At 42.6% G+C, this 23772-nt stretch overlaps 1 pseudogene; it reads left to right on the top strand.

The window, feature by feature from the left end:
* Positions 1–23073, top strand: part of LOC122934336 — a 34528-nt pseudogene extending 11455 nt beyond the window's left edge.
* The last annotated feature ends 699 nt before the right edge of the window (positions 23074–23772 follow it).

Below are 23772 nucleotides of genomic sequence, written 5' to 3' on the forward strand. Positions count from 1 at the left end.
TACCGTTTTCGATCCCAGTCGCCGAGTGGTCTCAATGAGAGACTAACCTACACCTGCTTTTTATGACCTGCTTTCTCTCCCTATCTATAATCCTGCCTCTACCTCTTGTATTGAGTAGAGTTCAAAGCTGTACCCTATGGCACGTGAAGCGCCTTATTTTTTCTGATGACATATATCAATCATCATGTATCTTTATGAGACAGGACCTGGTCATCCACCATAATATGGAGGGCCCGCCCTTCTCCCACCACCAATGCTTTTATATATTATATTTTCCTTGTATATCTATTTTCACAAAAATCCAAAAAATACTCTGCTATTACGTGTCACAGTTTAACTTTAGGTGCGCTCCAGTAATAATTTCTATCTTCCTATGTCTATATATATGAATCGTCTTACATATATACAGTACAGACCAAAAGTTTAGACACACCTTCTCATTCAAAGAGTTTTCTTTATTTTCATGACTATGAAAATTGTAGATTCACACTGAAGGCATCAAAACTATGAATTAACACATGTGGAATTATATAAATAATAAAAAAGTGTGAAACAACTGAAAATATGTCATATTCTAGGTTCTTCAAAGTAGCCACCTTTTGCTTTGATTACTGCTTTGCACACTCTTGGCATTCTCTTGATGAGCTTGAAGAGGTAGTCACCTGAAATGGTTTTCACTTCACAGGTGTGCCCTGTCAGGTTTAATAAGTGGGATTTCTTGCCTTATAAATGGGGTTGGAACCATCAGTTGTGTTGTGGAGAAGTCAGGTGGATACACAGCTGATAGTCCTACTGAATAGACTGTTAGCTGCTTTTTTCTTGCCATAATACAAATTCTAAGTAAAGAAAAACGAGTGGCCATCATTACTTTAAGAAATGAAGGTCAGTCAGTCCGAAAAATTGGGAAAACTTTGAAAGTGTCCCCAAGTGCAGTCACAAAAACCATCAAGCGCTACAAAGAAACTGGCTCACATGCGGACCGCCCCAGGAAAGGAAGACCAAGAGTCACCTCTGCTGCGGAGGATAAGTTCATCCGGGTCACCAGCCTCATAAATCGCAGGTTACCAGCAGCTCAGATTAGAGACCAGGTCAATGCCACACAGAGTTCTAGCAGCAGACATATCTCTAGAACAACTGTTAAGAGGAGACTGTGTGAATCAGGCCTTCATGGTAGAATATCTGCTAGGAAACCACTGCTAAAGACAGGCAACAAGCAGAAGAGACTTGTTTGGGCTAAAGAACACAAGGAATGGACATTAGACCAGTTGAAATCTGTGCTTTGGTCTGATGAGTCAAAATTTGAGATCTTTGGTTCCAACCACCGTGTCTTTGTGCGACGCAGAAAAGGTGAACGGTTGGACTCTACATGCCTGGTTCCCACCGTGAAGCATGGAGGAGGAGGTGTGATGGTGTGGGGGTGCTTTGCTGGTGACACTTTTGGGGATTTATTCAAAATTGAAGGCATACTGAACCAGCATGGCTACCACAGCATCTTGCAGCGGCATGCTATTCCATCCGGTTTGCGTTTAGTTGGACCATCATTTATTTTTCAACAGGACAATGACCCCAAACACACCTCCAGGCTGTGTAAGGGCTATTTGACCATGAAGGAGAGTGATGGGGTGCTGCACCAGATGACCTGGCCTCCACAGGCGCCGCACCTGAACCCAATTGAGATGGTTTGGGGTGAGCTGGACCGCAGAGTGAAGGCAAAAGGGCCAACAAGTGCTAAGCATCTCTGGGAACTCCTTCAAGACTGTTGAAAGACCATTTCAGGTGACTACCTCTTGAAGCTCATCAAGAGAATGCCAAGAGTGTGCAAAGCAGTAATCAAAGCAATAGGTTTAGGTACAGGGACAGGGCACCCCCACCATCAGGAGGTGTCCCTGGGCTGAGCAAGCCATAGGGTCATAACTAGGGACAAATCCTTGACCCCTGTCTACTCAAACAACCCATATACCCCTACTAGCATTACTTATATACCTCCCCTTGCATTTTGGCCCTTGATGGAAAAAACTTTATTATTTTTTTGTTTTTCTGTGGAAGCATCTGACACGGTATTAGTCTGTGTAAGTGATTCACACTAGGGCTATTTTGGCCTATTACCCATCTATAAAATTAAAGTTACTTTTAAAGGGCTTCTGTCACCCCGACAAAAGTCATTTTTCGTTTTTTGGCTACTTAAAATCCTTATACAGCGATTTTTCAATATATAGTGCTCTTAGCCTTTTTCGTTCACTATTTTCTTTAAAAAACTGACTTTTATAATATGTAAATTACCTCTCTACCAGCAAGTAGGGCGGTTACTTGCTGGTAGCAGCCGCATCCTGCTTTAAAAAAAAAACGATAGCTGGCCCTGTCAATCAACAGGAGGAGGGGGGCGTTTTTTTGAAAGCAGGATGCGGCTGCTACCAGCAAGTAACCGCCCTACTTGCTGGTAGAGAGGTAATTTACATATTATAAAAGTCAGTTTTTTTAAAGAAACTAGTGAACGAAAAAGGCTAAGAGCACTATATATTGAAAAATCGCTGTATAAGGATTTTAAGTATATCACAGAAATATTAGCTATTCAATTAAAATTTAACTTTTACTAGATAATAATTAAGAGTAATATTTCATGATATTTTATCAAATGCCAGACTGAAGGTAGAATCAAGACCCACAGTGGACATCAAGGCAGTAGGTCATTAAATATTGAAGGTAAGAGATATAGCACTTACAGTTGGATGATTCATATATAGCTGGATCGGATCTGGTGAGGTCAGGAGGAATTATTATCCCTAATGATGCCCTGAGGTGTCTACCCCTGCCTACAGGCAGAGCACCCGCCCCGAAAGGGGCGACCCCACCTCTCGGTGGCTAAACCCTTTCCTTACTCTCACGTGACCCTAAGGTTCTCCCTCTGTTTTGAAGGACAAAGACATCAATCCTTGATGGTATAAATTTTGTTGTCCCGACGCGTTTCCCCAAGTAAAAAATCCTTGGTTCCTCAGGGGACTTTGCTGGTTATATTCGCATAGCCGAAGGATGGTGGCTATATACTAGCGATGATGGTGGCTGATGATACGCAACCTCTATGTATTAATGCAGAGTTTAAATAGCGGAGTTTTGGCGCCAAATAGATAGTACCGCCCCTTCTGACTCAGGAGTGATTCCAACTCCTTCAGCAGCAGTAGCACAGGTATCACATATCCAAACTATCACTTCGCCAACTGCCGTACTCAAGGAGTAATATATATGTGTTCATGTGACTGTCCACTAAACTATGTTGGAAAAACCAAACGTGAATTTAGGCGAAGGGTATGCGAACACCTAGGCGATATTAGGAACAAAAGGGATAGACAGATGGCACGCCACATTAATGAATATCATAGTGGGGATGCTAAAATACTTAAGTTTCAGGTGGTTGAGGTGGTTAGACAGTCACCCAGGGGTGGTGACTGGGATAACAAAATACAGAGAAAGGAAGCCCAGTGGAGCCATAGACTGAAAACAGTTTACCCCCAGGGACTTAATGAACAAATTTCTTATACATGCTTCATCTGATGTTACTCCTCCCCCCGTTTCCAACTATGTCTCCAGTTAACTAACCATAAAACATGGGATCCGTAAATTCATTAATAAGACCAGGTTTCCAGAGTATATTTGAACCGGAATAGGTTCACAAGTCTTATACATCTTCTTACATTATTTATCGAATTGAGGCATCGATTTATTATAATATGTATTCCAATCTAGTTTCTTCAGATTGTACATAATCGCAGGGTTTTGGATCATGTAAGATTAGTAAAATCAGACCGATCGTAGTAACTAATACAAGTGATGCACGATGCGTTCCACAGCCGGCTAGGCTTGCGTTCCACAGAGAGGAAGTAGTGATCATGTGAGGTCTGAGCTCCCGATCACATGACCGGACGTGACGCATAGTATTAACGGCGCGCTCTGAGGGAACCAGCAGCGGGACTGGATGACAGGTACATCATTACCCTGCTACCCAGACCCAAGACCAATGATATGACCGGTATTGTGGGGCATTACTAGTGATTGGCCACCTTAGATATCAATCACTCCTGAGTCAGAAGGGGCGGTACTATCTATTTGGCGCCAAAACTCCACTATTTAAACTCTGCATTAATACATAGAGGTTGCGTATCATCAGCCACTATCATCGCTAGTATATAGCCACCATCCTTCGGCTATGCGAATATCACCAGCAAAGTCCCCTGAGGAACCAAGGATTTTTTACTTGGGGAAACGCGTCGGGACAACAAAATTTATACCATCAAGGATTGATGTCTTTGTCCTTCAAAACAGAGGGAGAACCAATGAGCCCACCGTGAGGTAACACCTTAGGGTCACGTGAGGGTAAGGAAAGGGTTTAGCCACTGAGAGGTGGGGTCGCCCCTTTCGGGGCGGGTGCTCTGCCTGTAGGCAGGGGTAGACACCTCAGGGCATCATTAGGGATAATAATTCCTCCTGACCTCACCAGATCTGATCCAGCTATATATGAATCATCCAACTGTAAGTGCTATATCTCTTACCTTCAATATTTAATGACCTACTGCCTTGATGTCCACAGTGGGTCTTGATTCTACCTTCAGTCTGGCATTTGATAAAATATCATGAAATATTTGGAATTAATACTTCTCTTAAATATTATCTAGTAAAAGTTAAATTTTAATTGAATAGCAAATATTTCTGTGATATATTTGATGATAGCTTTTCACACTACTATATGACACTCTGTGATTGTGAAGGATTTTAAGTAGCCAAAAAACAAAAAAGGACTTTTGTCGGGGTGACAGAAGCCCTTTAACTGAGCACGTCTGAACTGAGATATTTAATTACCTACGTGTGTACTATTGATCATCATATGATATAAATTTGTTACTTTGTCACAGATGTTTACCCTGGGAAACATATATGTCACCGGGTTGACTGGATATGTAAGGTATTGCTGATATTCAGAGATTTCGCAGAAGGTTCCACTATCCTGGGCGGAGATTTGAATGTTGCACTAGATCCATCGGTGGATTCCTCCGGCCTCTCCACTTCCATCTCCAAGCTGACTCTGGATAGGTTGCGGGCATCCCTGGCGGACTCTACACTAGTTGATGCCTGGCGACTGTTGCACCCTAGGGACAGGGACTACTCCTTTTTCTCCCACCTCCATCAATCATATCACCGGCTAGATTACCTGTTTGTTCCTCCACAACAATTACACCTCTGCCATAAGTTAGAAATGGGGAATATAGTTTTGTCAGACCATGCGCCGGTTTTCCTTAATTATAATTTACAGGATATCCCTAACTGCTTATAGGTGGAGACTAAATTGCACCCTTTTGAGTGCAGGGAAAAATGTAAAGCGAATAGAGGAAGCTCTACAAGTTTATTTTAGAATGAATGACTCCCCAGAGATATCTAGAGGCCTATTATCAGAGGCCGGTTATTAGGGGACACATCATAGCTCTAGGGGCCCTTATTAATAAACTTAGACAACAAACCTGTTTAAAGCTACAAGATAAGTGCTAAGCAATTAAACCAGGCACGTACAGAATCATGTCTTCTAACACAATCCTCTGGAAGTATTCTACTGGTGTGTGAAGGGAAACGGCACCACTGGTGACATCTGGACCAGAGAAATCAGTACATGGACTAGTGAAATCCTTCTTCAGCCAGCGATATCGGTCCCGGGGCATAGTCCGATGAGTTGTTTGGCTTGGTTTGGTTGTCTCAACATCCTCATCATCATCAGCTGGGCAATCAATGGGTGTCTGATTCTGTTCGTCCACTGGACTTGCATCCTCATCCACCTCCTCGTCACTTCAAAGTCACTCTCTCCGGTTTAGACAGCTTCAATGACGTCTTTCACAGTGTAAACACTTTCCTTGCTCGTAGCATTCTGAAATGGAAATAATAGTGGGAAGAGTTAGAGAATGCTAAAGTCTGAATCATTTCAATGCAAATGAATAGTAATTATGTGATACTTTCCACTCTTGTCCCACAATACTGTGTGACCACTTAGATCAGGGATGGCCAACCTGCGGCTCTCCAGCTGTTGTAAAACTACAATTCCCACCATGCCCTGCTGTAGTTGTAGACAGTATGGGCATGCTGGGAGTTGTAGTTTTGCAACAACTGGAAAGCAGGTTGGCCATCCATGACTTGCATCAACATACTAAAAGGAACATCCAGATCCACACAGTCAAGAATCTTCACACCTATCCCCACACCCATACAGTAACCATCATACACAACCAGTGTCTGGCTTTAGATATTTGAGCAAACAAAGCCGAAAAAAACGGCTGTATATGTATTTTTACAGATAAAATACAGCCAAAGTTTCAAATACTGCTACTGGAAGGGCTTGAAATACCACAACAATAAATCATGTTTTTATTCAGAATTACTCAAATCTGTTCTAAACAGATAAAAAAAAAAATAGAAATGGCAATTAATCAAACATTATAATTCTAAAATGTTAAATAACCGCACTTACTAATGATAGTTGAATATGTTACTTTATATAGCTGTTCCCGCTTTGGTTATTTAGCACAATGTCACTTTTGTTGTAAAGTCGCTTAGATACAGGATGAAGTTCATATATGCTTATTCAGATATATTCACTTGCCTTTTCGATGTTACATCGCCTGTCTTTAGAGCAAGATGCTTAACCCTCCTTGTTCAAATCTTTAGCCTCTACCTGCATGTAGCGGTGCCCCGGCCGGAGGTGTACGCTCGTGTTTGGGAAGCCAACAAGTTTTTCTGGAGCATTGGTGTGACGTCACACTCTCCTGTATGGAAGCCTTCAAGGACCAAAAAACCGACGCGTTTCGGAAATGCCTGTTTCCTTCGTCAGGGATGATCATCCCTGCCATATGCCAATTTGACTACCATCCTTACTCAACGTTGTAAAACTACAACAAAGACATATCAAGCTGAAGATCTAAGTTGGTGCATGCATTCAACAATAATTTAGTAATTACATCTTCTAGACCAGGGGTGTCCAAACTTTTTTCGAGGAGGGCCAGATTTGATAAAGTGAACATGTGCGAGGGCCGACCATTTTGCCCACCATTCTTTGAACCATTAAAATCACATGCAAATTAACTATTTTTTTTTGCAAATTTTATTGCAAACGGCATACCTTTCATTTTGTAACTTGGATGACAAATCTAAACAGGTGTTAAATCACTCTGCCTTCAATATAAAAAACAGGAGGCAGAAATATGTCGGAAACAGTACATTACAAGGTTGTCTGTTAACTTTTAAATTCCAAAAATGTGAACTGGAACATAACACCAAGTATACTCATATGTTCAAATATATTTATAACTGATTGACCAACTGACATTGAAGGGAACCTGTTATCAACTTTATTCCGCCCATACTATACTAAAGGCAGAATAAAGTAGAGGCAGGTGAGTTGATTTCAGCGGTCTGTCATTTATAAGTTAAAGGGTTTCTACCACTTCCTTTTCACATAATTAGCTTTCAGACACTAGCGATCCGCTAGTGTCTGCTCTGCCAAACAATCCTAATATAATAGCTTTTGGGGCAGCCTTATTGATATGCTAATGACCCTCTAGGTGCGCGTCTGTATTCGGCGCATGCGCAGTTAATGTCCGACCGCTTCCCTGCTCAGACATCTCCACTGCGCCTGTTCCTCGGAGCACTATGACGTCATAGGCGCAGTGGAGATGTCTGAGCAGGGAAGCGGTCGGACATTTACTGCGCATGCGCCGAATACAGACGCGCATGCGCGAGAATTCGTCCACTTGATCGCATTCCTGAGGAGATGGGTGGGCTGGAGGGACGCGCTGGGCGGCGGCATTTTGTGAAGGTAGACCGATCCTCTAGGTGCTAATGACGCCCCCATAGCACCTAGAGGGTCATTAGCATATCAATATAAGTTCTTTTTTTAGCGAAACGGCTGCCCCAAAAGCTATTATATTAGGATTGTTTGGCAGAGCAGACACTAGCGGATCGCTAGTGTCTGAAAGCTAATTATGTGAAAACGAAGTGGTAGAAACCCTTTAAAAGTAAGTGGTTGCCGAGAAACCAACATCACAATCATTGCAGACTGGGCCTGGAAAAGAGTCCCGGCCACCCGAGAAGAGTAATGGTTATTCATGAATTCCTGCTCTCCTGCTGGTGACTGACCGTCTTCTACCTAGTTTTCTCCCTTTCTCTCTAGGAGAGAACTGCCAGTCATCAGCAGATGGGTGAGAGAGCAGGAGATTATGAATGACCAGGACTCTTCTCAGGTAGATTTGACTCTTTTCCAGGCTCAGTCTGCAATGATTATGATGGTGGTTCTCGGTAACCACTTACTTTTAGCTCATGAGTGATACACTGCTGAAATCAGCATTTCTGTCACTAATTTATGCCGCCCCCTGAGTGAGGTCAGCATAAAGTTGATGACAGGTTCCCTTTAACTGAGATTTGATGCGCAAAATATCACGCAAGTGAAAGTCACTTAGTCTTGTCCGCATGCGATTCTTGTTAAGGTTCATAACAGAGAATGTCTTCTCACACAAATATGTTGAGCCAAACAAGCTCAGCATTTTCTTTGCCAATGTTCGAATCTCTTTAAAATGGCTCTTATCCAGTTGGCTGTAAAATTTCACAAGAGAGAGCTGTTGGTGCCGACTGCGTAACTCACTGTCACAATGCAGGTCAATGAGCTCGAGCTGCAGCTGATCTGGAGCATTGTCGGGGTCAACAGAGAATGGAGAGAAGAAAAGGGTGATCTCCTTTTCAATAGCTGCAAAGCAAGAGATGCGATGTCTGCTGCATACCTGCTAGTTTGCGCACCGATATCATCCTGTGGAAAACTGTTCATTATTTCCTGCAACGCTGAAAAATGAATGGTATTGGGCGGTGTTTGTGACAGATGCTTTTGGAAAAGTTGCAGCTTTGTTCGAAAGGCTTTGAGGTGTGAATAAAGCTGGTTCACCGCTGCATCTTTGCCCTGAAGACTCGTGTTCAGTACATTCAGATGCTTTGTTATGTCGACCAGAAACCCTCAATCAGCCAGCCAAATAGGATCAGATAGTTCTCGCATCGGTTGTCCCGTTGTTTCCAAGAATTCTCCAATTTATTTTCTGAGAGAGTAGAAACGCTGCAGTGCAGACCCTCGACTGAGCCATCTTACAGCCAACTGAGCTGTGTCGGAGAGGTCCGTGCTTTCATCACAGGCTATTGAAAAGAAGTCAAAATCAACTCCTTTTGACGTTAACTGTCTCTTAATATCTGGTGAAATTTCTTCTACTCTCCGTGCTACAGTGTTACGAGCCAGGCAAATTTTGGAAAACTCTGACTTCTTCTCGGGACAGATATTCTGCACCATTTTCATAACTCATTCTTTAATAAAGTCACCCTCAGCAAAAGATTAGCAATTTTTAGCAATTAACGTTGCTGCCTCATAGCTAGCCCTTGTGGCATTTTCATTTGACTCACGGGCTCTTGTAAAAAATCGCTGTTGTGACATTAAAACAGCTTCAAGTTGCTTCACCTTGTCACTGCGGTCGCGCCCTGTTAGCTTGACGTATGTGCTGTGTCTCAACTGGTAGTGTCTCTTGACATTAAATTCCTTATTAACAGCCACCGTCTCGTGGCATATTAGACAAACACAGTGATTCCGTATTTCAGTGAAAAAATATTCCACTTTCCACCTGTCCTGGAAGCGGCGTCCCTCACTGTCAACTTTTCGTTTATTTGTAGTTGCCATTATAAAAATTGGCCAGATGGGGAGAAGTTATTTGTAGAGAGTACTAGGAGCACAATCAGATAATCAGATTCTAGCCCAGTGACGTACAGTGAGGGGTTAATGAAGGGTATGACAGCTTGCTACCACTGATTTGGATTATGCCCCCTTTTCTGCTTTAGTTCACAGCCCAGCCTGCAAGTGTGTGTTTTTTTCCCTCAATAGACTCAAATAGGCTCAATAGCCCTTATGGTCGCTCTGGCCTTGTGGCTGTAAGTGTGGAGGCGCAGGGAGAAGGAAAGGCGACGTTAATTGGTGATGACTTTGATTATGATGTTGGGACCTGGAACTCAGCGCTAGAACGCAGACAGAAATGTTTTATTACATTTTTTCTTCTACATTTGGGACCTTCACACTGTATAAATGTCCTCTGGGGGTAATGTGACCATGGAGGTAGGAGACCTCAACAAACTGCAACTTAATCGATCACAATTATATGTTATGTGCAGTATGACCGATATTCTGGCCTTACAAGAGAAGAAAAGCCGAGATCTCGCGATGTCCGAGATCTCGTGACATCTGAGATTTGGGCTTTCCTTCTCCCTGAGCCCAAATCCTGCAAGATCTCGGACGTTGTGAGATCTTGGCTTTCCTTCTCTGTGAAGGCAAAGACCAAATCTCGCGTGATCTCGGACGTCGCCGCGAGATTTGGCCATACTGATGCAGCCTCTTCCTGTAAGCTGTGGGCTCCCGGTGAGTAGCTGCCAGTGACTGGTGAGAGGGGCCGGGGACCGGCATACCCACGATTTAATCAAACTTTGGACATGCCTGTTCTAGACATTCTAATAATCACAAAAAAAAAAAAAAAACAGGGATTTTGCTTAGGGTACTTTCACATTAGCGGCAGGGGACTCCGGCGGGTGAACATCCTGTCGGATCCGTCCTGCTGCTAGTTCACATGTGCCCCCGGACTACCGCTCCGTCCCTATTGACTATAATGGGGGCAGAGTTCCGGCGGCAGTGGACGGCGAGAGGCAGCCGGACTAAAAGTACTGTATGACGTAGTTTTAGTCCGGCTGCCTCTCGCCGTGCTGCCGCCGGAACTCCGCCCCCATTATAGTCAATGGGGACAGAGCGGCAGTCCGGGGGCACATGTGAACTAGCGGCAGGACGGATCCGACAGGCTGTTCACCCGCCGGAGTCCCCTGCCGCTAGTGTGAAACTAGCATTACTTCAGTGTTGAGCTATCCACTTCAGTGAAGGAGGGAGATGTGCATCCAGGAAAGTTTGCAAGTTATATGAGTTCATGGCCTGATGGTGAGACCTATTTACACATCTACCATCCAATGGTATTACAAGGCTAAACAGTAAGACCTAATGACTATGTAAATAAGGTCTTACAAGAAAAAAACATTTGCAGGTTTGTTTTTGGTACAGCTAAAAGTGATGTTTGCAACAGTGGCCCTTACAGGGTTAAACCTTGAGTTTTCAACTGATAGGACTGGGGCAGTCTGAGCTCTAGATCTATCAAGTGATCTACCAGATTAAAGCTTTATACCTGTATTACCGCTGTGACCTGTAATTGTCTATAGTGGTGATATGAAGGTGTGACGTGCTTTGACCTGAAACATGGAGGAACTGCCTTGATAAGATATTAAACATCTACACTTTATTATGTCCTCCAGTGTTTCCTCTTCTTATCTCCAGTAATTGTATTTTACATGGGATTTTCTAAAATTTTTACATCGGTTCATCTTCTTTCCATTCAGATTCCTACAATATAGGATCCGCTCAGTGGATATCTCCTGTATAAGATCATTCATCTTTTTGACCCATCAAGGATGAATAGGGACAGAGACAAGATGGCAGAGAGTATTATAAATCTCACCCTAGAGATCCTCCTCCGGCTTACTGGAGAGGTGAGAGATTCTGATGATGTCACATTACATCATCTTCTCTATGTTACTAACAGATTGACATGACTGGAGAGGTGAGGGACTCTGGAGATATATGGAATATTTATTACTGCGTCTCTCCATAACCAGGAATACACAGTAGTGAAGAAGACTTCCAGTGAGCATTGTCAGGACCCTGTGTTTGAAGGATGGAGAAGAACCCTAAGAAAAATCTCTGGTCCGACACCTCACATCCTGATACATGAGAAAGTCCATAGAGAGAAGATCCTTGAACTCACCAACAAGATCATTGAGCGGCTGACTGGAGAGGTGACATTGCTTGAAATGAAGGGACATTTATACAGTAATGCTAGGAAGGTAATGACTGTATCATGTTGTCAGGTTCCTATAAGGTGTCAGGATGTCGCCATCTATTTCTCCATGGAGGAGAGGGAGTATTTAGAAGGACACAAAGATCTGTACAAGAGCGTCATGATCATGGAGGATCACCAGCCCCTCACATCATCAGGTAATAGACATGACTAAATACACAGGTCCTCTCATTATTTATATGCAAGGAATGAATTCAGTCACTGTATGTGTTTCCTACAGTTAAAGAAGAGAGAACAACACCGGAGAGATGTCCCAGTCCTCTTCTTCCACAGGATGATTCAGAAGAACATCAAAACGTCCCACAGGATGATCAGGTAGATGGAGATAAGGGCTGATGAAAGGTTCCCTATGATCTGTAGAAGGCTGGAGAGATCTTGTGTTTAGTCTTATTTTATCCAACAGTATTATGTGTTTTATCCTTGATTATTCTTGTTATTAATACTAATAATTATTAATAATATTAATGAGCACCACTTGTGCCTCAGGGTCACTAGGAGTAAAACTTGTTTCCCTAGTATTTCCTACCTTTCCCTGTATAAACGTACGTTCTGTTTCCTATAACTTTGCACAGTGATTCACAATAGTAAAAATAAATGTATTGTGTAACAACCTTACACAATTACCTATTACACAGTACACTTATTGTACACAATATACTTTACAATAAATGGTAGATTTACCCAGTAAAATTCTATCTATCTATCTATCTATCAAAGACCATTAGGTCTTATAACACTTTACTGTACAGGCATGATTACAGCTGACCATAGACATTACACGGTCATGGTTAGAATAAGGAACCAACAGGTTGAATGTATGCAGATATTTGGGTCCGATTTATTCCTGCTGTCGTTTAATCTATGTTTGTCACGATAATTAATGATAATTTTTGGTCATCTAAAAGGTTCCACACGACTTCTCTACAACTGTCTGCTGACCTTTACTATATTTGTTTCACAGCTTTTGAACAATATTAAGGCTGAAGAAACATATGTGAGGCGTGATGAGCAGATCATAGAGGACATTCCTACAGATAACCACCCAGGTGAGTAGTAACCACTACATAAAGCAGAGAAGACTCACAGATTCTGCTCCTTCACTGGCTACTGGTGACTCATTGTATAGTCAGGTAGTGGTGGCAGTTTGGGAGGCATAACGTTTGACAGGTTCTCTTTACTAGCACACCACTGTTACCACTACACGGTGTCCCAGAGTACTGAACAGAAGGTTCTAACTTCTTTGAACCCTCTCTCAGTAGCACTTAGAGAATTCACTTACACTTCATAATTTTTGGGAATTGGAAAGAGACTTATAAAGATATCACAATGTCCTGGCGTAAGGAGTAATTATAGGAAAAAATATCCCCTGTGGTCAGTAACAGCTGTGCTGTTATGCTCACCCCATTCTACTAAAGACTTAAATTTTATCCCAATCTTGGCCCACTCACTGGAGCCCTCAGTTTCTCATTCAAACGGGGAAGAAGGAACTGTTTAATCAGTAATTTAGTCACCTATAGATTACATCGAATAGTCATAAAATCTTGCATGAAAACTTAACTGAGGATAGGTCATCAATATTAAAAGCCTGGAAAACCCCTTTAAAATAGGTTTTCACAGTCAGCACAGAGCTTTAGAAAAGTGATAGTATTATAGCACTAGATTTGTGTATTACAGATTATACATACACTGAACAAAAATATAAACGCAGCACTTTCGGTTTTGCTCCCATTTTGCATGAGCTGAACTCAAAGATCTGAAACATATTCTACATACCCAAAAGACCCATTACTCTCAAATATTGTTCACAAATCTGTCTAAATCTGTGTTAGTGAGCACTTCTCCCTTACCGAGATAATCCATCCCACCTCACAGGTGTGGCATATCAAGGTGCTGATTAGACAGCAGGAATATTGCACAGGTGTGCCTTAGACTGCCCACAATAAAAGCCAACTCTGAAATGTGCAGTTTGATCACACAGCACAATGCCACAGATGTCGCAACGTTTGAGGGAGCGTGCAATTGGCATGCTGACCGCAGGAATGCTACCAGCGCTGTTGCCCGTGCAATGAATGTTAATTTCTCTACCATACGCCGTTTCCAAAGGCGTTTCAGAGAATTCGGCAGTACATCCAACCGGCCTCACAACCGCAGACGACGTGTAACCACACCAGCCCAGGACCTCCACATCCAGCATGTTCACCTCCATGATCGTCTGAGACCAGCCTCCCGGACAGCTGCAGCAACAATCGGTTTGCATAACCAAAGAATTTCTGCACAAACTGTCAGAAACAGTCTCAGGGAAGCTCATCTGCATGCTCGTCATCCTCATGAGTCCAGGTTTGCACTGTTCAGGGCAGATGGCCGACAGCGTGTGTGGCGTCGTGTGGGTGAGCAGTTTGCTGACATCAACATTGTGGATCGAGTGGCCCATGGTGGCGGTGGGGTTATGGTATGGGCGGGCTTATGTTATGGCCAACAAACACAGGTGCATTTTATTGATGGCATTTTGAATGCACAGAGATACCGTGACGAGATCCTGAGGCCCATTGTTGTGCCATTCATCCACGACCATCACCTCACGTTGCAGCATGATAATGCACAGCCCCATATTGCAAGGATCTGTACACAATTCCTGGAAGCTGAAAACACACCAGCATACTCACCGGACATGTCACCCATTGAGCATGTTTGGGATTCTCTGGAACGGCGTATACGTCAGCGTGTTGCAGTTCCTGCCAATATTCTGTAACTTCGCACAGCTATTGAAGAGGAGTGGACCAACATTCCACAGGCCACAATCAACAACCTGATCAACTCTATGCGACGGAGATGTGTTGGCCACACCAGATACTGACTGGTTTTCTGACCGGACACCCCCCCCCCCCCCCAGTAAGGGAAAACTGTGCACATTTCAGAGTGGCCTTTTATTGTGGGCAGTCTAAGGCACACCTGTGCAATATTCCTGCTGTCTAATCAGCACCTTGATATGCCACACCTGTGAGGTGGGATGGATTATCTCTGCAAAGGAGAAGTGCTCACTAACACAGATTTAGGGTCCATTCACACGTCCGTAGTATATTGCGAATCCGCAATACACCCGGCCGGCACCCCCATAGAACTGTCTAATTGCAGACAGGAATAGGACATGTTCTATTTTTTTTCCAGAGCCGCTGACTGGAAGATCGGCGACGCGCTCTGAAAATGCGGCTAGCACACTGTGTGCTGTCCACATCCATTCCTGCCCCATAGAGAATGAATGGGTCCGCATCCGTTCCGCATTCTACGGACGCGTGAATGGACCCTTGGGGTACTTTCACACTAGCGTTATTCTTTTCCGGCATTGAGTTCCGTCCTAGGGGCTCAATACCGGAAAAAACTGATTAGTTTTATCCTAATGCATTCTGAATGGAGAGCAATCTGTTCAGGATGCCTTCAGTTCAGTCCTTTTGACTTTTCAGGACGGAGATAATACTGCAGCAGTCCAAAATTCCGGAACACTTGCCGGAATGCCGGATCCTCCATTTTTGTCCCATTGAAATGCATTAATGCCGGATCCAGCCCCGAGTGTTCCGGCAAAACGGATCTGGCATTGCGGTCTGAGTTCAGCTCATGCAAAATGGGAGCAAAACCGAAAGTGCTGCAGTTTATATTTTTGTTCAGTGTATAATATATTTGAGTAATGCGTATAGAGGTGTAATGGGTATGTACAACGTGTTTACAGTGTATGCGTGTAATTCATTGTGTGTCATGTAAATGTGTATGTATCTATGTAGTATGCATTTGCATGTGTGTAATTTGTATTATGATGTATCTTTAATATGTGTGAGTGAACATATTTTACTATATAGGTTGCGTTCATTTATTTTTTGCCAAAGTAAACGGTAAATGTTTCCATAGGGTTATATTAGCCAGACAGAGGCCAATATAGTGTGCTTTTGGTCTTCATTCGGCTTATATACAAGTATTTCATACAACTATATCCAGTAAAAAAATGTTAGAGAAATCTGTTCATCCTGGATATATTTATTGGATAGAGCCCATAAATATGATATGAACAGAGCATTATATGTACAGTACATGCTGGTATTATTTATATGTATGTGGTACATGTGCAATAATATATTTACTACATCTGTGAGACAGATAGAAGGTGGGCTTTCAGTATCAATATTTCAAAAGAAGGGCTGGGCACTTTCTATAAATGGAGTATGTGGTACTTTATTAAATAAAATGCTATAATAATAATAAAAATAGCAATAACAATAATATAAAACAATACTGATAAAATAACACTGCAATCAAAATAGCGTGTCTGGCCAGACTCAATAGTACCTACAGACAATAAGAACAATTAATAAAACCACAGAGTTCCAATAAAACACAATGATTATCCTTAGATCCAACATCCAAAAATTTTCACATCAATAATCACAAGTCCAAAATTTTGTGTAAATGATCACAAGAAAAGAGTGGTAATTATATTCGAGATTATTTCTCAATATTCGATCCAATGTCCAAACATCTACATATAATCGTGAGTTGTCCGAATTGTTATGTATTAATTAGTCTGTATAACAAGCAAGTTACAACATCAAGAGATATCTTCAAAATAGGACTATGTGTCGATTTCTATTTTTCGTCGCAAATACTTATTCCATCTATGGTTGTGTTGTCTACTCACGAAACAGATATATGTAGGCGGATCCAATCGGCAGTCCGCGGCGTCCCGCGTGGTTATACAGCTACGATCTTCCGCTGCTGTTTTTTTCACGTCAGTATCGACTTTGATGTGGAATAGTAATATACGACTTGTCCCAACAGTTTTCGAAGAAATTTCGACAACTAGTAATATACGACTTGTCCCAACATTTTTCGAAGAAATTTTTACAACTATGTCCTTTGCTTTAACAAGCTTTCACTTACTGGCGCCAGTAGACTCTTTCACAATCCATGGCTCCACAGATGTATGTAATATATCCTTGATAAGTTTTCTCCAAAAGGATTCAAAGCTGTAGGAGTTGGTGGTCCTTGTGTTGAATAGGGTGGTACTGGACCCCCCCTATTCAACACAAGGACCACCAACTCCTACAGCTTTGAATCCTTTTGGAGAAAACTTATCGAGGATATATTACATACATCTGTGGACCCGTGGATTGTGAAAGAGTCTACTGGCGCCAGTAAGTGAAAGCTTGTTAAAGCAAAGGACATAGTTGTCAAAATTTCTTCGAAAAATGTTGGGACAAGTCGTATATTACTATTCCACATCAAAGTCGATACTCACGTGAAAAAAGCAGCAGCGGAAGATCGTATCTGTATAACCACGCGGGACGCCACGGACTGCCGATTGGATCCGCCTACGTACATCTGTTTCGTGAGTAGACAACACAACCATAGATGGAATAAGTATTTGCGACGAAAAGAATAATCGACACATAGTCCTATTTTGAAGATATCTCTTGATGTTGCAACTTGCTTGTTATACAGACTAATTAATACATAAAAATTCGGACAACCCACGATTATACAGGTCCTTCTAAAAAAATTAGCATATTGTGATAAAGTTCATTATTTTCTGTAATGTACTGATAAACATTAGACTTTCATATCTTTTAGATTCATTACACACAACTGAAGTAGTTCAAGCCTTTTATTGTTTTAATATTGATGATTTTGGCATACAGCTCATGAAAACCCAAAATTCCTATCTCAAAAAATTTGCATATCATGAAAAGGTTCTCTAAACGAGCTATTAACCTAATCATCTGAATCAACTAATTAACTCTAAACACCTGCAAAAGATTCCTGAGGCTTTTAAAAACTCCCAGCCTGGTTCATTACTCAAAACCGCAATCATGGGTAAGACTGCCGACCTGACTGCTGTCCAGAAGGCCATTATTGACACCCTCAAGCAAGAGGGTAAGACACAGAAAGAAATTTCTGAACGAATAGGCTGTTCCCAGAGTGCTGTATCAGGGCACCTCAGTGGGAAGTCTGTGGGAAGGAAAAAGTGTGGCAGAAAACGCTGCACAACGAGAAGAGGTGACCGGACCCTGAGGAAGATTGTGGAGAAGGACCGATTCCAGACCTTGGGGGACCTGCGGAAGCAGTGGACTGAGTCTGGAGTAGAAACATCCAGAGCCACTGTGTACAGGCGTGTGCAGGAAATGGGCTACAGGTGCCGCATTCCCCAGGTCAAGCCACTTTTGAACCAGAAACAGCGGCAGAAGCGCCTGACCTGGGCTACAGAGAAGCAGCACTGGACTGTTGCATGTCATTCGGAAATTAAGGTGCCAGAGTCTGGAGGAAGACTGGGGAGAGGGAAATGCCAAAATGCCTGAAGTCCAGTGTCAAGTACCCACAGTCAGTGATGGTCTGGGGTGCCATGTCAGCTGCTGGTGTTGGTCCACTGTGTTTTATCAAGGGCAGGGTCAATGCAGCTAGCTATCAGGAGATTTTGGAGCACTTCATGCTTCCATCTGGTGAAAAGCTTTATGGAGATGAAGATGTCATTTTTCAGCACGACCTGGCACCTGCTCACAGTGCCAAAACCACTGGTAAATGGTTTACTGACCATGGTATTACTGTGCTCAATTGGCCTGCCAACTCTCCTGACCTGAGCCCATAGAGAATCTGTGGGATATTGGGAAGAGAAAGTTGAAAGACGCAAGACCCAACACTCTGGATGAGCTTAAGGCCGCTATCGAAGCATCCTGGGCCTCCATAACACCTCAGCAGTGCCACAGGCTGATTTCCTCCATGCCACGCCGCATTGAAGCAGTCATTTCTGCAAAAGGATTCCCGACCAAGTATTGAGTGCATAACTGAACATAATTATTTGAAGGTTGACTTTTTTTGTATTAAAAACACTTTTCTTTTATTGGTCGGATGAAATATGCTAATTTTTTTAGATAGGAATTTTGGGTTTTCATGAGCTGTATGCCAAAATCATCAATACTAAAACAATAAAAGGCTTGAACTACTTCAGTTGTGTGTAATGAATCTAAAATATATGAAAGTCTAATGTTTATCAGTACATTACAGAAAATAATGAACTTTATCACAATATGCTAATTTTTTTAGAAGGACCTGTATGTAGATGTATGGACATTGGATCGAATATTGAGAAATAATCTCGAATATAATTACCACTCTTTTCTTGTGATCATTTACACAAAATTTTGGACTTGTGATTATTGATGCGAAAATTTTTGGATGTTGGATCTAAGGATAATCATTGTGTTTTATTAATTTTTCTTATTGTCTGTAGGTACTATTGAGTCTGGCCAGACATGCTATTTTGATTGCTAATTGATTGCAGTGTTATTTTACCAGTATTGTTTTATATTATTGTTATTGTTTTATATTATTGTTATTGCTATTTTTATTATAGCATTTTGTTTAATAAATTACCACATACTCCATTTATAGAGAGTGCCCAGCCCTCCTTTTGAAATATTGTTTTAGCTTATAGATTGGGTGAATCTGTGGGCTGAGAGCACCCATCCGGGCCACCTCACACAGCAGTGCGGTCTAATTCTGGTCTATTCCAAATCCCGGCTTTCAGTATCAGTTTCTCTGGCGGGCCCGTGTACCCCAGCCCGACACTGGTTACACTTGTTCCAAAAGTGTGACTTCTTTGTACATGATCATACTTCTCCTCTCCTCTATTGTGTTCTGTAGCCATCAGTGTGTGAGACAGACACCACCTAATGGCATTGACTCACATATCTCTTAATGATTCTCCACTCAGCATTTTACTAGAAAAGAGAGGTGATGAACACCCTGAAATGTGAACCTATGAAGATGCTAGCTTCAACACAACAGTGGAAAATACAAGTGAACCATCTGGTGACATAACATCAAGATCTACTGGTCTACTGTTAGGGCTCAGGCACATGACCATGTGCTGGCCGTGCCCTCATTACGGCCCGCAAACAGCGGGTGCACAATATACGGATACCGGCTGTGTATGCACTAGGGGTGCACCGAAATTCCGGCGGCCGAAAATGGGCCTAATCCATTTCGGCCGATATTGGTACATATCGGCAGAAAATAGCGGGGAGGGACTGGGAGGAGGAGCTGGGGGCCGGTGCGTTTACTGTGCTCCGGCCCCCAGCTCCAGTAGTTATAAAATGTGTACAATTAATAAGGATTCTATTCATGAGGCCCCCTCTGCAGTAGAACATTCAATATAGCCACATCCTACTCACAGGGCTGTTATCTTAATGCTGGCGGGCCGGGCAGATGAGCGGCAGCGTCACGACTGACGTCATGTGCCCGGCCTACTTTCTGAATGAAGGAGGCGGCGCAGGCATGTGACGTCAGTCGTGACGCTGCCGCTCGTCTGCCCGGCCGGCCAGCATTAAGATAACAGCCCTGTGAGTAGGATGTGGCTATATTGAATGTTCTACTGCAGAGGGGGCCTCATGAATAGAATCCTTATAAAATGTGTACAATTAATAACTAGTCTGTACTGGAGCGGCAATGGGGGGGTCTGTGGATGGCACTGTTATGGGGTGGGGGGTCTGTGGATGGCACTGTTATGGAGTGGGTGGGGGTCTGTGGATGGCACTGTTATGAGGTGGGGGGGTCTGTGGATTGCACTGTTATGAGGTGGGGGGTCTGTGGATGGCACTGTTATGGGGTGTGTGGGGGTCTGTGGATGGCACTGTTATGAGGTGGGGGGGGTCTGTGGATGGCACTGTTATGGGGTGGGTGGGGGTCTGTGGATGGCACTGTTATGAGGTGGGGGGGTCTGTGGATGGCACTGTTATGGGGTGGGGGGTCTGTGGATGGCACTGTTATGGGGTGGGTGGGGGTCTGTGGATGGCACTGTTATGAGGTGGGGGGGTCTGTGGATGGCACTGTTATGGGGTGGGGGGGTCTGTGGATATCACTGTTATGGGGTGGGGGGGTCTGTGGATGGCACTGTTATGGGGTGGGGTGTCTGTGGATGGCACTGTTATGGGGTGGGTGGGGGTCTGTGGATGGCACTGTTATGAGGTGGGGGGGTCTGTGGATGGCACTGTTATAAATATCATTTAAAAAAAAGTATTTTAAAAGTATTTGGGCAGAAAGGCAGTTTCGGTTTCAGTTTTCGGTCAAGGACATCCTGAATTTTCGGTTTCGGACCAGAATTTTCATTTCGGTGCACCCCTAGTATGCACCGTATAACGCATCGGAAGGAGTGCTCCCATGGGTTTTCTGTCCGTGCCTCCGCACCACAAAAAAGTATTGCATGCACTCCATTTTTGCGGTGCAGACCATTTGATGCGGATCACGAACCCCATTCAAGCAAATAGGTCCGTGTCTGCATACAGAGGCCACACGGTCGGTGCCCATGCATTGCGGACCAAAGCACGGGCCCAGCCGGCACACAGTCATGTGCATGAGTCCTTATATTGTGATCTGTTTTCCTACCACTGTCAGTCAATAATTGGATTTTGCTGCATGACTTGTAATTTGTATGGAATTTTTATATAGAAACGTTAAAAAATATTAATATAATAAGGCTATATATTTTTTTTTTATGATAAAACTGTATTCTTGGCAGATGACTGTACCAGGAGCTCAGAGGAACATCTAATATCTTCAGATTTTAAAGCAGAAGATTGTGGTGTCACAGAAGATGAACATGAAGAACATGCTATTTTCCCAGATGTATCGTCGGCCTTTCACACAAAAGATCTATCATCTGATTCTTTGGATGGGTTCCGATTTTCTATTTTATCACAGACTGTTAAGCAAAATCAAAGTCACAGAAGAAGTGTTCAACATCAAAGAACTCACACAGCAAAGAAGACTTATTCATGCTCAGAATGTGGGAAATGTTTTAACCATAAATCAAATTTTGCTAAACATGAGAGAATTCACACAGGGGAGAAACCATTTTCATGTTCACACTGTGGGCAATGTTTTTCAGATAAATCAAGTCTTCTTAGCCATGAGAAAATTCACATAGGGCTGAAGCCGTTTTCATGCTCAGAATGTGGGAAATGTTTTAATCAGAAAACAGATCTTCGTAAGCATCAGAGAATTCACACAGGGGAGAAGCCATTTTTCATGCTCAGAATGTGGAAAATGTTTTAACCATAAATCAAATCTTCTTAACCATCACAGAATTCATACTTCGGAGAAGCTATTTCCATGTTCAGAATGTGGAAAATGTTTTAACCAGAAATCATATCTTGTTAAACATCAGATAGTTCACACAGGGAAGAAGCCATTTTCATGTTCAGAATGTGAAAAACACTTTAACCATAAACCAGATCTTGTTATACATCAGAGAATTCATACAGGGGAGAAACCATTTTCTTGTTCAGAATGTGAAAAATGTTTTAACCGCAAATCACATCTTGTTAAACATGAGCAATCTCACACAGGGGACAAGCCATTTTTATGCTCAGAATGTGGGAAATGTTATACAGCTAAATCACATCTTGTTAAACATCAGAGAATTCACACAAGGGATAAGTTATTTTCATGTTCTGAATGTGGGAAATGTTTTATAGATAAATCACATCTTGTTAAACATGAGAAAATTCACACAGGGGAGAAGCCATACTTATGTTTGGAATGTGGGAAATGTTTTATAGATAAATCACATCTTGTTGTACATGAGCGAATTCACACAGGGGAGAAGCCATTTTCATGTTTACAATGTGAAAAATGTTTTAGGCGTAAATCGCATCTTGTTATACATGAGAAAATTCACACAGGGGAGAAGCCATTTTCATGCTTAGAATGTGGAAAATGTTTTACACATAAATCAAATCTTGTTAAACATCAGAAAATTCACACAGGGAAGAAGCCATTATAATGTTTAGAATGTGGTAAATGTGTCAATCATAAAGCAGATCTTGTTAGACATCTTGAAATCAGAGAATTCACACAGGGGAGAATCTATTTTGATGCTAAGAATGCAGGAAATGTAATAGAATTGTCAAGTTTATTTTTTTAAACTAATACTTTAGTATATAGTCCAGCTCAAGGAGATGCCATTGCCTCCCCCAAAATTGTCACCTCCATTGCGACGCTGTGTTCTGGCACTTAATATGCTAATTATAAGTATTGGTAGAAGGTGGAGGGGACTTCAGCTCTCCTCAGTGGGCGTCTCCTTCTTCCTAGATGTGACACCATCTTATCGCAGGGGACCGCTTCACAGCTAAGGAGAAGAGGAGCTGTTCTTGTGAGATTTACTTGTTTTGTGTTTAGAATAGAGAACACAAACTATTCTTGTGAACAGGTCATCTTCTCTCTAGCTGTGAAATGGTCTGCTGCGATAGAATGCCGTCACAGCCAGTGAGAAGGAGATGCCCACTTAGGATTGCTGAGGTCTCCTCCACCCTGTACCAATGATAATAATTAGCATATTAGGGACCAAAACATAGTGAGGGGCACAGCATCGCAACGGAGGGGGACAATTAAGAAAAAAAAAGGGTAATTACATCTCTTGGACTTAGACTATATATAAAGGTATCTGTTTTAAGAAAAAACTAAACCTGAAAGGTCCTTTTTTTAAGTGCAGCGATGATGGGCCTAAGCTACTCCTGTCAGCCCCTCCCTCTCCTTCTTGATTGACAGGTCCAGGCAAGATGACTACGCTGGAACCTGGCTGTCAGTCAAAAAGGAGAGGGAGGATCAAAGGTGCACAGAGAGTTTAGACCCTGCTCTTGATGCACTTAACTGCTTATTTGCAAATAGATTAAAAGTACTTTTTCTACTGAATGAAGCATGGATTGTATTACATTCAGCTGAGCTAGTTATGCAAGGCATT

This window comes from Bufo gargarizans, chromosome 4, assembly GCF_014858855.1.
Source record: "Bufo gargarizans isolate SCDJY-AF-19 chromosome 4, ASM1485885v1, whole genome shotgun sequence".
Lineage (NCBI taxonomy): Eukaryota > Metazoa > Chordata > Amphibia > Anura > Bufonidae > Bufo > Bufo gargarizans.